Source organism: Takifugu rubripes, chromosome 6 (genome assembly GCF_901000725.2).
Source record: "Takifugu rubripes chromosome 6, fTakRub1.2, whole genome shotgun sequence".
Lineage (NCBI taxonomy): Eukaryota > Metazoa > Chordata > Actinopteri > Tetraodontiformes > Tetraodontidae > Takifugu > Takifugu rubripes.
This window is the reverse complement of record NC_042290.1, coordinates 9,316,917-9,328,100: the sequence shown is the minus strand read 5'-3', so window position 1 is coordinate 9,328,100 and position 11,184 is coordinate 9,316,917.

Genomic DNA, 11,184 nt, shown 5'->3' with positions numbered 1-11,184 from the left:
CTTTATTTTTCAGCCCGGTTTGCACATTACCACATTTAACCCAGCGAGAGCTCATATCCAAGCTGTTTTCCCCCATAGCTGTCAACATATATGCCCTCATTATCCTATGAAGAAATATATCGGACAGCTGCTGACTGTGTTTAAAAGTTACAGTTAAGACTGGCGTTGGGACTCATTTTTCTTTCATCCAGGGTGCTAAATCTTCATTTAGAATCCAGCAGAGCGTGTGTGACAGTGACGGGAAGACATCGTGCAGCACCTGCACAGACATTTAGCTGTCTTTTTCCTGAAACCGGAGGGAGAAAAATCCAGATGAGAGGCACCCCAGACCTCACGGATCTGGACTGTAGGTGTGAAGAGGTGTTTTCCTGTTGAGTTTCCTTTCCTGGAGCTGGATCTGCAGATGGCGAGATGATAGAGGAGGCGACGCTGGCCGCCGCTGTGCGGGGAGAATCACAATCATCTGACGAGGCGGGTGGGGGGGGGGCTAGACTGCCTCCACCATTGCTGCGACTTGAGCTGCAGCTTCACTTTGTCTCAGACACAAAGCCACAGCGTGGCCATTAGGAACCCTCCCACATACGCACGCGGGAATAGCGGCATCCATTACGAGGTGTCTCACGGGTCGGTTTCTGTCCAGACAAAATTAATTAGCTCTGCTGTTTCATTTCACATTCGTTTCAAATGAGTAGAATCCATTATGGACTCACATTTCTTCCCTTCCAAAGTTTCCCTTTTCATCCAACTGCTGGTACATGGGGAAATTTTGTCCCTGTGGTCATCAATAACTAATTTAATTCGTCATAAAAGCCTTAAATATAAATTAAAGGTTTGCGTTGTGACTTCACAACGTGACATTATTTTTAGGCAGATTTTCTTATGATATTTACAATCTCTGCATTTTCCTTCTCTTCTCCTTCACTCTCCACTTGTCTTTTCATCGAACCTTTTTTAATTGACATTTGTGAAGGAAAGACATCAGGCAAGATCGATGGAAACTTGAAAATGTGGTGTCAAAGGCATTTTAGCCAAACAAAGGTTCTGGTCCTAGTTCTGCTCAGTTTGATAAGAACATTCTGCTGTATGTGAAAGTGCAAATGTGCTTACTGAAGGAAGAAAAGCTTTTAAAAATTTCCTTAGCCTAAATAGTGTGTTATCTTTATTTTATTCTTTTTCAAGGCTACTTTACCTCTTCTAGGTCACATTTTCAAAAACAAAAGGAAATTGTTCATTTTTCCTACTAAACCTCATCAGTATTCTCAAAAGCCATGGTAATTATCTGTTTATGAACCAAGAATTCCGCATTCAGGAAGATATTGCTCCACCTCTGTTTTGTTTTGAGCAATTTTCTCAAAGAACGAGTCCTAAATTAGACCATGGAGAGAGAGAACTGGGTGGATTATGATTAAAAAAACAACCCTCCACCAAATCCGTCTCACCTACGCTCCCCCCACGCAGGAACTAAATGTTCCATCCTGACCTCTGGACCCCTGTGGATGCCTGAGCTTCCTTTTCATGAGTGCATTCCAAGGACAGTCTTTCCTGAAGAATTACCCATAACACTTTTAAACCCTCCACAGTTCTGTTAGCACAACAACAGCCCAGGTGAATATTCCCGGTAGTAAGAGCCCATTCACACGAAAACACAAAAGGATCGCTGGTTTCATCCTCCGTGAGGGAGATAGTGTCTCTTATCTCGACCTTCTGAAGAGAAGCAACTGCCCTGTTCTTTTTATTCAAGGCTGTGCAAGTTTGTAACACTGTGTGTCGGTTGCTTTTATAGAACTACTAAAAGGATTTGGAGTAATTGCTGTCAGGGCGTTATTTTATGTCATTAAGGTCAGGATCAAAGACGGGTTTTAAAGTAGCAGATCTGGGACCAACACAGTTCAGCTGCAGTTTTGCTTCACTTATTTCTGAACTGTAGCACGAGAAATATTTCCACGTTTTTTTCTTTCTTGGTCCTTTTCTTTATAATCTAACTCGAGTGTTATTTCTTGGGGTGAGGGTCCTTCTTTGTCATTTCTCCACCAACATTCATAGCTGTGAGGCAGAGCCACCGTCTAACAAATCTGTTTTCTTTTTTTTAAATTTTCACTGGTGTAGCCTACAGCTGTCATTACAGTGGGAATATTAAAATCACTGTTTAAACTGGAATATTGAAAATCCAAAAGTCATCAGTCCAAAGTATTTTTGTGGTGCCTTTTTTGTATTTCAGTCTGTGGGCAGAGGTTCAATGTGCTCCTGTCAGGTTGGACCTCGGCACAGTCGACTGACCACTCATCCGTGACATCTGAACTAAAGTGCTACGATCAAGCTCATCAGTCTCTTTGCTGCTACATTTATCTACATTTAGAACAGGTGGGAAGAGCACGAACATCGATCTACATCCATTTGGATCAACTGTTGGACCTACTTTATTGGAACCAAGCCAGTAGTGTTGCTTTTGTTTTTAAAATCTGTTGAAATTATGACCTTAAGTTGGCTCCTTGGAAGTACAGTCTTAACTAGGTTTCCAGTTATTGATTCTCAGTGCTTTTTCAGAAGAAAAATAACTCAAAATTCATTCGAATACTTCCATATTTTGAAGTGCAGAAGCGATGCAGCGCTTCGTGACCTGGCCCTGGATCCATAGCTGCCATCCAGCATTGTTAAAAGCTGGCGGCGAGCGCCGATCGCGACAACACACTCGCTAACCGCACTCCCACATCAATCTGCCTCAACCCCAGGGGCTGTTCCCAAAGACAGCTGTTTCTGGGTGGGAGCCAATTTTTCACACCACATTTTGGCTTCGGTGGTTGGCCGACATGCTCATCAGAGACGGTCAGTGATTTCAAAGTCCGGCGCTCGCGCTCAGATTTCAAATAACAACACCTGCATTTGTCTCCAGCTGCTTTCACTGGCAGTGCTGCTGGCGGCGTTTAAAACTAATTACACCTGGAGCGTTGTGGGGTTTTTTTCAAAGGATTACCAGAGACTTTGTGTGCAAGTAGTGAAAATGTCAAACTCAAATTTAGCAGACAATTGGTGTGATCAGAATACAGAGTGACAAGTCGAAGCCAAAAAGCAGAATAGAATCTGAGAATCCAAAAACAAATGTCCAAACACAAAAATCCACAGGCGAGATTGGGGAAATGCACGACACCAGAGCGCCTGGCGCCTGAGAGGCAGGAATAAATACACTGGGAAGGAGTGGGAGAATTGGGAGCAGGTGCAGCATATGAGGGCAATCAGGACCAAGGGACGGCGCGACTAGATTAAGGCTGCACAGGCGGCAGAAGGATCTTGATACAAAGACCACAGTCCCTGGCTGGGAAAGGGTGGAGTGTCCTCTCGGGTGGGGAATGAGATCGTGAGGAAGAGTTCAAATACCTCAGGGTGTTGTTCAGGAGTGAGGGACACCGTGCATTGGTGACCTTTGGTCACAAGCTGTGGGGAGTGACAGAACGAACGAGATCAGAGATACAAGCAGAAACCAGTTAGGCTGTCAGGGCTGTCCCTCAGAGACACAGTGAGAAGGCCAAGATGGGGGCTCTCCACATTGAGACGGGGTGGCTCAGGCAACTGGTCAAGATCCCTCCAGAAAGGCCTCCCTGGTGATGTTTTCGGGGCACGTCCCACTGAGAGGAGGCCCCACGGAGACCCACTGGCCTGGGAGCACCTCAGGAATGCCAGAGGGTTCTTGTGTCTCTGTGGCACCAGGGACCGAGACAGAATGCTGATATCGTATGATTGCGCAACACTGGCTGTCAAACATCCTTGTCTGAGAAAACTGTAGCATAATGCATACAATATTCATGAGAGGCATCAGCTGCTGTGTAATATTGACAAAGCAACTCAACAGAGGCCTGCTTTTGCAGGGGAACGACTCGTGTGTAGGCACAAAATAACAGAGATAATTTGATTGCAAATCAAAACAGAAACACTGGAGGCATTTCATGGTAATGTGTCAAAAGCTAACACTGAGGTGGGACATCTGGAAACCAGTGGGACGACAAGAGGAAGACAACTACCAGAGGTTGTTTTAGGAGTCCAATTTCTCCGGTCACAACAAACCTTTATTTTACAAGTCATTCCTGCCTTTCAACAGCCCTTCCAATCCCACTGGTGGTTAAATATGCTTTTATTTTGAGCTTTTACACTGTGGAGGACAAAATAAAGAGCTGTTTATTGAAGATCCGTCTGAGATCCTGAAGTCATTTGTAGAGTGGAAACGCTTTCCTGCAACAGCCCAAAAATCTTTTCTTTCTTCACCTCAGTGGAATGCCAAGTGAAGTGTATATTTAGACACATGTGCTACCTCTAGATGTGATAGCTTAAGGAATATACCTATGTATCAGGCATTATTAAGAAGTATGTTCTATATATTCTCTGTTATTTGTCACATTCCTCCCACCCTTTCACCTCTTTATCTAGCTCTCCTCAGCTCAGCTTACATCCTGATGGTGATGGAGTGGCACATTTCCAATGTTTTCACCTGTCTTCTGCACCTTCCGCCTCACCGAGGACATTATAGCCCTTTGAAGCTCTAATCTAACCACAAAGAGGGGCTGACACAGTGACACAGGGGTCCAGTTCAGCTGAAACAGAGGGCTGCAGTTCCCATGGTTTTATGTCGTGTTTAACAAGTTAGTTGTTGGAGAGGTGACATTCATCATGTCTGATCAACTGTTCTGGTTTGTTTACCATTGGTATTTCTGGATGCTTTGCTTCTGTGATATGCAGCTAATTTGCTCACAAAAGCTGTTTGTTACTCTGTAAAAAAAAAAAGAAAAAGATCTTGCAGAGTAAACTAATTAGGTTTTTATCCAGAAGAAATCATGTCAACATCACATTCAATCCCATCTGGAAAAACAGGCTCTAACGAGAGATTTACGATAGAATTCACCGACCTAGCCAGCCTGATCTCCTCAGGGGAGGTGATTCAAGTTGAGAGGTTCTGGCCGTCAAAGCTCGGTCACCATTAGTCATCATCCTCCACTGAGGAACAACCAGAAAGGCTCCACCCGAGGATCTTAGGCCGCCGGATGAGTCACATGGGGTCTACAATTCACTCAACTGAGGGATAGCTGGGGACCAGACCTCAACTTGCTTTAAAAGTGATCGGTGAAACAAAGAAATTGAGGCTGCACTTTGTCCTAAAAGGACTAAAATTGAACTTTGTCCCTATTTGCCAATAACAAAACATGTGGACTTTAGGAAGTGCTGTTTTAGTGTGTTTAGAATGTTCCGAAACCAGGCTGAAATCAGATTACATCTCATTTTAATCTGAGTCATTATCTCTGCTGTGCGTTCGTTTGTTCTACTCCTACAATGTGTCTGCCAGTCTGCTCGCAATAGTAAAGGTCTACAGAAGCTCACTGGCAGCACATGTCTGACCTTCAGCCCTCTAGAAAAAGGTCTGACGGCATCAGCGCAGCACCGCTGATCTCCCCCTGAAAAGGTCCCATCCTGATGTCACACGCCCTCAATAACCGGTCAGCCTCAACCCTCCAACATGGCTTACATTCAGAGCGTGCGCACACACACACACACACACACACACACACACACACACACACACACACACACACACACACACACAAACCATGAACCTGACAGTCATCACATGGGCTCTGACATTTACCTTTTCCCCTTCGGGTCTCTTTTATTTTATACAGTAACTAACATTTTTACATTTACCAGCTCACTCCTGCCGCTCTCTCAGCGCAGAAACCAAAATATACCACACAGAAACAACAATTCATATATCGATTCAACGCTTTATTTTTAGGTTTTGCAAATATCAGTTTTAAAAAAAACAACCCAAAAACAACTTTCTGTCTGGTTATATTCTTCTTCCTGATTGAACTCATTGACAAGCTCGACACGGTCACTGTTTTCTGATTGAGTACTGCTTGAAGTAGCTGTTTGTATCCTGCCCCCACCCCCACAGTGGAAACCAGTTTTAAACACCCTTTCTGCTTTGTCCTGAACTGCCCTGCTGAGCGGAGACACGGCTTCACTCTCACGTACGGGTGGCCTCTCGGGAGCTGTTTCTCTACATGCGTACTTGCGCTTGTACTTGTGTTCTTGTTTACTTGTGAAACACCATCACAGTTCTGTTATAATTCTAAGCACAGAAGAACTTCCAAGCATGGCCTAAGTGTATAGATGTGTCCTTGCTCCCCCGATCCTATCAAGTATGCATCGGGCATGACTTGTGTGGACGTGGGACCACTAGCATGATGCATTTCAGCTGGGCCAGCATCGGCAGACACATGTGTCACAGGACAGACAGACATGCAGCAAATGCATGTAATCCAGAAGTTCACAAGTCCGTGCTGGTGACCTCAGTATTGAGAAATGCAGCAGACTGCACCTGACAGGTTGCTGTCAGCAAGGGTTTAAATGGGCCAATCACAGTTTCAACTGGAATATGGCTGCAACAACATGATAATAAAATGTACCAAATGACCCTAAATGTGTGGCCATGCCTTTAAATGTTGTTTAGTCCAGAGTGCACCTGCATGGTGAAGCTTTTAAGATTCCTATGACGTTCAGGGACTTGCCTCCGAGGTATTAAACCTAGAGGTCAAAGCCTGGGATCCCAATCCATTTATTTGAAAAAGCCATTGAGACGACAGATAAAATGTCAGCTGCTGTTGAGTGGAGGACTTTAATTGTCGTCTGCTACCCCTCCCACTTTGACCGCCATTAGGCTGATGGCAGTCACAGCTTTGTGTTGTCCTGAGCTCAAATTACACCTACTAACAACAAATATCACAGTTCACAATGTCACTGATAATAATAACACCAGTGCAGGATGCTGGGATTTTACCTCCTCACCTTAGTCATTTCTGTCAACACTCAGGGAGAGCTGTGGGCATTATTATCATTTCATTCATCTGTGACTAAAATATTGGGGCCAACAGAGACAAAACAGGGATCAGCAGCCAGGATCGAGGGTACGGTGAAAGGCTACGGGTTTGAAGCTGTTTGACGACTGCAGATTCTCAGTGGGACTGCTGAGTATTGAAGTGGAATCAATCCTTGATTTGGGTCCAATTAAAAACCACCAGCAGTTTTGCACCAACAACGTGCAAAACGTTTATGTTTTGTAATAGAACCCAAATCAACTCATCTAACTCAAAATCATCCACACAAGCAAAACAGGAGCATCTTTTTATTGTCACAAAGACATCCAAAGAGCACTGTAACCATCCAATTACATAAGCCAATCAGAAGGGAATGAATATGGGGGGGGTCCTTCTGTAGTAATATCACCATGAACCAAGTTTGCATGGCCTGTGCTATAAAGTCCCCTGCAAACTCCCTGTGAATATATTTGATTCTGAGTTGTGTGTTCATATCGTGTGTTCATATTTTTGGAGTGTAGGTCTCCACCACTACACGGCCAATTTGATCACAGTGCTCGTTATGTAAAGATGATGATAAAGTATTAAAATGCAGGCAATTTCTTTCTTTTTTTTAATCTAAACGATTACTTGATCCAAAAAGCACTGGCAGAAAGCCAATACTGTTCTTATTATTCTCTTTTAACCAGGAGAAAATGCAGTCCAAACAGTGTACTTTGGAAAAAAGTCTTTGCAAACACTGAATACAAAGAACCTGATCAATAATGGCAGAGCTTTGTACCCAGACAGAAGAGAGCAGGCAGATTGGAGCCTTTAAAGTTTTTAGCCGATCGTTCAGTCAACACATGAGGTTCAGCTCAGACTTTCTTCTTTTCGTGACATTAGCTCAATTATTTTTCCTCAAGTTTGGGCTTGAAGATCAGAATGCCAGGCCTATCCATGTTTTTTATACTTTTCCAATACCAAGAACGTGCACCTTGGTTGGTTTGAGAACTTTAAATTGCTTCTTGGTAAATAAATAAATCTGGCACATGTTCTTATCCCAAAGAACATAATTTTCATATTCAGATAAGTAGCAAAAATGCTCCATTGTAATACATTATTGTCAGGTTTATAATTCACACCACTTAAAGCCTGATTAAGAACTTTATTAGTGCTGAAAATGTTGCATATCATGAATATGGAAATTATCGACAGCTGCATAAAGACCTGGGGTCCATCATGCATAATACATCAGGGTTGTGTTTGTTTGTGTGGTGTTGCTATGTTTTTGTACTACTTTGCTCTTATATATAATTCTTCTTCTGAGTTCTATCCACGTTGTGTTCTTGTGCTGTCATTACTTTGAATCTAATTAGTTGTATATTACAATAAGGGTAAAGGACTCTTCCAATAATTATATTCTCACATGCATAAAGCTGCGTGGGTGTCTCGGGAATAGTACATCCATGTCAGTCTTCCCTCTGTAGTCCATGAGGCTCCCACTTCTTATCAGGAGACTTAATAGGAGTAATCATGCCATATGCTCACTCCATGTAATTATGGTCTTCAACCTCTGGAGGACAAACTCTACATACATCAATATCTCCTTACTACAGAAACTATTCTGTGGATGCTGGGTTAGGGTTAGGCAGCAGTCGTTCTGATTCTGAAGTATTCTAATATTCTAACTAATCATCATTTCATCTGTTTCTTTGATGCTGGTTAATCGCCTGAGTTAGGCCACACCCATGTTTTGTGAGGGTGATCCCTGTGTGGTGAATGAGAGTTAAAAATACTTCCGCCAATGACCTTCTCCGGCTGTATTCTGATTATTCTTATAAAATGAGTGTCACTCTGAAGGGCTAATTCTAATTCCTCAAGGTTAAAAACATTAAATTGCATTTTACCCTATTTGCCCAGCCCAGAGCTTGTTAATCCTCCCGAATAACTCCTGCGGTGGTAGAAAAAAAAATCCAAACCATGCATTTTCATATATTTTATATACTTGATATAACTAAATGTGTATTTAATCCGTGTGCTGAAACCTTATACAGCTGACAGGAACAAATACATATTCTAAAATGTATAATATAGTCCATGTAATTGCACATTGTTGCTGCTGGCAGTAAAAATCTACTCAATTTTCTGATCAAGAGCTGTATACATGAAGGGCAATCTCCAATATGAGCACCAAAGATTGAGCCTGACTGAAACTCATAACGCCGTCATCCTGAAATGTCAATTTAAAACAGCCCCTATGGGTGCGGACTATGAGAGATTTACAAAAAACAAGCATGAATGACATTAGCATTAAAGCAATTTTCTTATTTTAGAAATCCTCATAAGTATTGTCCCGTTCCATTAGAGAGTTGAGTGACACCACAACAAATGAATGTCTATAATAAGGCTCACACTCGGCGCAGAAGGACCTTCAATTTATGCCAGAGGGGTGCAGCTATTATAAGCTGAGACAGACCTGAGAATTATTTTTCTAAAACCAATATGAGGCCTGGAGCGATGGACGCTCTTTACCTTCCCAGAACTGAAGCATCTTCCCAGGTTTTACACAGTTCACCTCTGTGGGATCAACCCTGTAAAGAGCCCAGTAGGTATTGAAAAGATTGAAAATAAGTTAATTAAGTTCAGTCCATCCATCCATCCGACCATCTGTTAACCACCACTGGTCCCAGTCGTCGACTGGCGCTGGAGGCTGTTCCAGCAGTCACTGGTTGAGAGGCACATGCATTATTCACTCACACACTCCCACCTTGGGACGATTAAGAGCCTCCAATCCACCCGATGAGCATGTTTAGGGACTGTGAGCGGAAACCAGGGAGCCATGAGAGAAAAGCCACGCTCGCTCGCCATGAGGCGACTGCACATCTTCCTTTGTGTGCACCCCACACACACTCCTACCACCGTGCCAACCGCTGCAAATCATATTATCCTGCGCTCTAATTAGTGCACAGAAAACCGCTGGCACCTTTTACAGCCATGCTAAAGCCAAGGTAGGGGGATTAAGGAATTAAGAGAGCTGGTTACTTGTGGGGAACAGCAGCGAAATGTCAGGAGTCTGATGTAACCAGTGGATAACTCAAATGTAATAAATTCATTTTAATTCATTCGTTAAGAGAAAAACCCCAAGACATTGCATGTAAGCTGTCATTGATCTTGGACTTTAAGACGACGTGAGCAGGAGCTCTCAGCTCTTTTTAGATTACCGGTAGTGCCTTTGAAAATGTCACAATTGTTTAATATAACGATGTAAGCATTTAGATGTTTCACAGCTTAGCAGAATGACAAAAACCATCAAGATTTCACGTGTTTTGGGCTTCTGCTCACATGTGAGTTTATTCTAAATGTAAAAATGCATTTTAAATTTACAGTTCAGGTTCATGCATGAGGCTTTTTTGGAAATGCTGAAAAATTGTGACGATTGTTACTTTAGTGGCAGCCAGACGGTACTAAATTATGGAAACTGATGGCCAGATGGATGGACAGACATCCTCTTTCCATCACAAGACCAACAACAGGCGGCAAGAATGCAAGGCCTTTGTTTTTTTTGTTTACGCCTCTCTGATGTGCCAGTAGCACATGTGTGCATTTATTGTCACAGACTGGTGAACTCCTGCTGCTCCCATCATTACACACGGTTTCAAAGTGGACGTTCATTAGAAATGGCAGCTGTTTGTGAGAGTGGGCACGGTGCTGCACACACACCAATTGGCAAATTTTGCATCCTGCACTCCAACTGGCGCCAATTACTGCAGACACAACCTGCAGCAGTTGGAACTGTCTCCAATTTATGGCTACAAAGTACCGTGAAGCACAGAGAAGAAAACACACAGAGAGAGAGAGAGTGACTGTTGCCATTTTGTCATGCACCAGCACCATAGTGCAACAGTTCAAGCTGTTAATTAGTGTTTGTTTGTGGAACAGGTCATAGGAAGATTGTCTGTCTTCACTTTATAATCACATAAGTTGGGTCCCAAATCAAGACCATGACCAACACTCCTGAAGCAGAGGGTCCTCCCCCTAAATCACTTTAGTCACCGTTACCGGCTTTGGAATGTTGATCTGATACTACATTATCTTTCTTTTTGTTAAATGTGGACACTCGTTAAGCTTGGTACAGCGGCACTTTACTGATGAAGATAAAAGATTTGGAAAATGACATTTAAGCCAGTGGGGATGGGAAATAAAAGTTCCAGTGGACTAAAGGACCTCTGAGTGTGTGACTGAAGAGAGACACGCGCCCACGGATGTGGTGATGAAAAGGTGGCAAAGTACAGTAGCACTTTGATGACAAGTCCCTGTCAGCAATGACTGAAAGTACTTTCAGTGT